The sequence below is a fragment of the Mesoplodon mirus genome (assembly GCF_964341445.2).
Source record: "Mesoplodon mirus genome assembly, chromosome: 6".
Classification (NCBI taxonomy): domain Eukaryota; kingdom Metazoa; phylum Chordata; class Mammalia; order Artiodactyla; family Ziphiidae; genus Mesoplodon; species Mesoplodon mirus.
In genome coordinates, this window is record NC_138982.1 from 52,692,115 (window position 1) to 52,698,114 (window position 6,000).

Consider the following 6,000-nt stretch of genomic DNA (forward strand, 5'->3'; position numbering starts at 1 on the left):
TCCTCAATTTCCCAGCTTCCTCCCTGCTGAAAAGGTCATGGGCCACACTTCTTGCCAGTGAGACAAAGACAGAAACAGCTGAAAAGTTTCTAGGAACTCTTTGCATTCTAGATAAAGCAGCTTGTACATCCTAGACAAAGCGAATGTCAACATGATGCCTACAGATACACTGCCACTTTGCAACCATGAGGCCAAAACATGAAGGCAGTTGCCAAAGACTGAGGAAGATGGACTGGGAAGCTAGAAAGAGTCTAGAGACTGTAGTGGCCTGACTGAGACCCAATTCAACAACTGCCATTCTCTGGACTTTGTATATGGAAGAAACTATCCATATATGTTTAAGCCACTGTTATCGGGTGTTCTATTATTTACCACCAAATACATTTTGAAGTGACTCTACCTTATAGGATTACTGCAAATAATAAAGATAAATCACATCTGTCAAAGGACTTAATACATTGTAAGGATTCAATAAGTGATTGCAGATAGCCTCATCCAATAGAGGGCAGACAGCAGAAGCAAGAAGAACTACAATCCTGCAGCCTGTGGAACAAAAACCACATTCACAGAAAGATAGAACAGATGAAAAGGCAGAGGGCTATGTACCAGATGAAGGAACAAGATAAAACCCCAGAAAAACAACTAAATAAAGTAAAGGCAACTAAATAAAGATATAGGCAAACTTCCAGAAAAAAAATTGAGACTAATGATAGGGAAGATGATCCAGGACCTCGGGAAAAGAATGGAGACAAAGATCGAGAAGATGCAAGAAATGTTTAACAAAGACATAGAAGAATTAAAGAACAAACAAACAGAGATGAACAATACAATAACTGAAATGAAAATACACTAGAAGGAATCAATAGCAGAATAACTGAGGCAGAAGAACGGATAAGTGACCTGGAAGACAGAAGGGTGGAATTCACTGCTGCAGAACAGAACAAATAAAAAAGAATGAAAAGAAATGAAGACAGCCTAAGAGACCTCTGGGACAACATTAAACGCAACAACATTCTCATGATAGGGGTCCCAGAAGGAGAAGACAGAGTGAAAGGACCCGAGAAAATATTTGAAGAGATTATAGTCAAAAACTTCCCTAACATGGGAAAGGAAATAGCCATCCAAGTCCAGGAAGCACAGAGAGTCCCATACAGGATAAACCCAAGGAGAAACACACCGAGACACATAGTAATCAAATTGGCAAAAATTAAAGACAAAGAAAAATTATTGAAAGCAGCAAGGGAAAAATGACACATAACATACAAGGGAACTCCCATGAGGTTAAAGCTGATTTCTCAGCAGAAACTCTACAGGCCAGAAAGGAGTGGCATGACATATTTAAAGTGATGAAAGGGAAGAACCTACAACCAAGATTACTCTCCCTGGCAAGGATCTCATTCAGATCTGATGGAGAAATCAAAAGCTTTACAGACAAGCAAAAGCTAAGAGAATTCAGCACCACCAAACCAGCTCTACAACAAATGCTAAAGGAACTTCTCTAAGTGGGAAACACAAGAGAAGAAAAGGACCTACAAAAACAAACCCAAAACAATTAAGAAAATGGTAATAGGGACACACATATCGATAATTACCTTAAAACGTGAGTGGATTAAATGCTCCAACCAAAAGACACAGGCTTGCTGAATGGATACAAAAACAAGACCCATATATATGCTGTCTACAAGAGACCCACTTCAGACCTAGGGATACATACAGACTGAAAGTGAGAGGATGGAAAAAGATATTCCATGCAAATGGAAATCAAAAGAAAGCTGGAGTAGCAAAACTCATATCAGATAAAATAGACTTTAAAATAAAGGATGTTACAAGACACAAGGAAGGACACTACATAATGATCAAGGGATCAATCCAAGAAGAAGATATAACAATTATAAACATATATGCACCCAATATAGGAGCACCTCAATACATAAGGCAACTGCTAACAGCTATAAAAGAGGAAATCGACAGTAACACCATAATAGTGGGGGACTTTAACACCTCACTTACACCAACAGACATATCATCCAAAATGAAAATAAATAAGGAAACAGAAGCTTTAAATGACACAATAGACCAGATCGATTTAATTGCTATTTATAGGACATTCCATCCAAAAACAGCAGATTACACTTTCTTCTCAAGGGCACATGGAACATTCTCCAGGACAGATCACATCTTGGGTCACAAATCAAGCCTCAGTAAATTAAAAAAAAATTGAAATCATATCAAGCATCTTTTCTGACCACAACGCTATGAGATTAGAAATGAATCACAGGGAAAAAAAGTAAAAAACACAAACACATGGAGGCTAGACAATACATTACTAAAAAACCAAGAGATCCCTGAAGAAATCAAAGAGGAAATCAAAAACTACCTAGAGACAAATGACAATGAAAACACAATGATCCAAAACCTATGGGATGCAGAAAAAACACTTCTAAGAGGGAAGCTTATAGCTATACAAGCCGACCTCAAGAAACAAGAAAAATCTCAAATAAACAATCTAAACTTACACCTAAAGAAACTAGAGAAGGAAGAACAAACAAAACCCAACATTAGCAGAAGGAGAGAAATCATAAAGATCAGATCAGAAATAAATGAAATAGAAACAAAGAAAACAATAGCAAAGATCAATAAAGCTAAAAGCTGGTTCCTTGAGAAGATAAACAAAATTGATAAACCATTAGCCAGACTCATCAAGAGAGAGGGAGAGGACTCAAATCAATAAAATTAGAAATGAAAAAGGACAAGTTACAACAGACACTGCAGAAATACAAAGCATCCTGAGAGACTACTACAAGCAACCTTTTGCCAATAAAATGGACAACCTGGAAGAAATGGACAAGTTCTTAGAAAGGTATAACCTTCCAAGACTGAACCAGGAAGAAATAAAAAATATGAACAGACCAATCACAAGTAATGAAATTGAAACTGTGATTAAAAATCTTCCAACAAACAAAAGTCCAGGACCAGATGGCTTCACAGGTGAATTCTATCAAACATTTAGAGAAGAGCTAGCTAACACCCATCCTTCTCAAACTCTTCCAAAAAATTGCAGAGGAAGGAACACTCCCAAACTCATTCTATGAGGCCACCATCACCCTGATACCAAAACCAGACAAAGATACTACAAAAAAAGAAAATTACAGGCCAATATCACTGATGAATATATATGCAAAATTCCTCAACAAAATACTAGCAAACATAATCCAACAACACATTAAAAGGATCGTACACCATGATAAAGTGGGATTTATCCCAGGGATGCAAGGAGTCTTCAATATACGCATATCAATCAATGTGATACACCATATTAACAAATTGAAAAAGAAAAACCATACGATCCTCTCAATAGATGCAGAAAAGGCTTTTGACAAAATTCAACAGCCATTTACGATAAAAACTCTCCAGAAAGTGGGCATAGAGGGATCTTTCCTCAACATAATAAAGGCCATATATGACAAACCCATAGCAAACATCATTCTCAATGGTGAAAAACTGAAAGCATTTCCTCTAAGATCAGGAACCAGACAAGGAAGTCCATTCTCACCACTATTATTCAACATAGTTTTGGAAGTCCTAGCCATGGCAATCAGAGAAGAAAAAGAAATAAAAGGGATACAAATTGGAAAAGAAGAAGTAAAACTGTCACTGTTTGCAGATGACATGATACTAAACATAGAGAATCTTAAAGATGCCACCAGAAAACTACGAGAGCTAATCAAGAATTTGGTAAAGTTGCTGCATACAAAATTAATGCACAGAAATCTCTTGCATTCCTATACACTAATGATGAAAAATCTGAAAGAGAAATTAAGGTAACACTCCCATTTACCAGTGCAACAAAAAGAATAAAATACCTAGGAATAAACCTACCTAGGGAGACAAAAGACCTGTATGCAGAAAACTATAAGACACTGATGAAATAAATTAAAGATGATACCAACAGATGGAGAGATATACCATGTTTTTGAATCGGAAGCATCAATATTGTGAAAATGACTATACTACCCAAAGCAATCTACAGATTCAATACAATCTCTATCAAATTACCAGTGGCATTTTTTACAGAACTAGAACAAAAAATCTTAAAATTTGTATGGAGATACAAAAGACCCCAAATAGCCAAAGCGGTCTTGAGGAAAAAAAAAAAAAAAACTGAACTAGAGGAATCACACTCCCTGACTTGAGACTATAATACAAAGCTACAGTAATCAAGACAATATGGTACTGGCACAAAAACGGAAACATAGATCAATGGAACAGGTTAGAAAGCCCAGAGATAAACCCATGCACCTATAGTCAACTCATCTATGACAAAAGAGACAAGGATATACAATGGAGAAAAGACAGTCTCTTCAATAAGTGGTGCTGGGAGAACTGGACAGCTACACGTAAAAGAATGAAATTAGAACATTCCCTAACACCATACACAAAAATAAACTCAAAGTGGATTCGAGACCTAAATGTAAGACTGGACACTATAAAACTCTTAGAGGAAAACATAGGAAGAACACTCTTTGACATAAATCACAGCAAGATCTTTTTGGATCCACCTCCTAGAGTAATGGAAATAAAAACAAAAATAAACAAATGGGACCTAATGAAACTTAAAAGCTTTTACACAGCAAATGAAACTACAAAGAAGACAAAAAGACAACTCTCAGAATGGGAGAAAATATTTGCAAACGAGTCAACGGACAAAGGATTAATCTCCAAAATATATAAACAGCTCATGCAGCTCAATATCAAAAAAACAAACAACCTAATCCAAAAATGGGCAGAAGACCTAAATAGACATTTCTTCAAAGAAGACATACAGATGGCCAAGAAGCACATGAAAAGCTGCTCCACATCACTAATTATTAGAGAAATGCAAATCAAAACTACAATGAGGTATCACCTCACACCAGTTAGAACGGGCATCATCAGAAAATCTACAAACAACAAATGCTGGAGAGGGTGTGGAGAAAAGGGAACCCTCTTGCACTGTTGGTGGGAATGTAAATTAATACAGCCACTATGGAGAACAGTATGGAGGTTCCTTATAAAACTAAAAATAGAATTACCATATGACCCAGCAATCCCACTACTGGGCACGTACCCAGAGAAAGCCATAATTCAAAAAAGACACATGCACCCCGATGTTCATTGCAGCACTATTTACAATAGCCAGGTCATGGAAGCAACCTAAATGCCCATCGGCAGACGAATGGATAAAGAAGATGTGGTACATATATACAATGGAATATTGCTCAGCCATAAAAAGGAACAAAATTGGGTCATTTGTAGAGATGTGGATGGATCTAGAGATTGTCATACAGAGTTAAGTAAATCAGAAGGAGAAAAAGAAATGTCGTGTATTAACGCATATATGTGGAACCTTAGGAAAATGGTACCCATGCACCGATTTGTAAGGCAGAAATTGAAACACAGATGTAGAGAACAAACATATGGACACCAAGGGGGGAAAGTGGCGGGTGGTGGTGGTGGTGGTGGGATGAATTGGGAGATTGGGATTGACATATATACACGAATATGTATAAAATAGATAACTAATAAGAACCCGCTGTATAAAAAAATAAATAAAAATTCAAAAAATAAAGTGATCGCTTTTAATAGCACTAGAGAGGGTGTGATGTGCTGGTGAGTGACAAGGAGTTTTGGAGCATCAGGTGAGAATCTGGAACTAGGCACTGAAGGAGAAAGTAGGGAACAGAATAGAAGGCAACTTGTAGGCCAAGTTAAGGACAGAAATCCATCGTGAGAGCAATGGACATGGAGCCTGTCGAGAAAAGAGAATGAGACTGGATGGTGCTTAATGTTCTCCTGGTTCTCTGGGCTCCTGGAGATCAAATCCCCTTGTCTCTCAACGCCCCCGCCCTACCCCTACTCCTCAGGGTCAGATGTGCTTCAGAATCTGTGCTTTATAAGAACACAAGAAGTCTCATGTAAAGTGTTCCCAGCTCTTACTTAGATATATCAATGTCCAACATC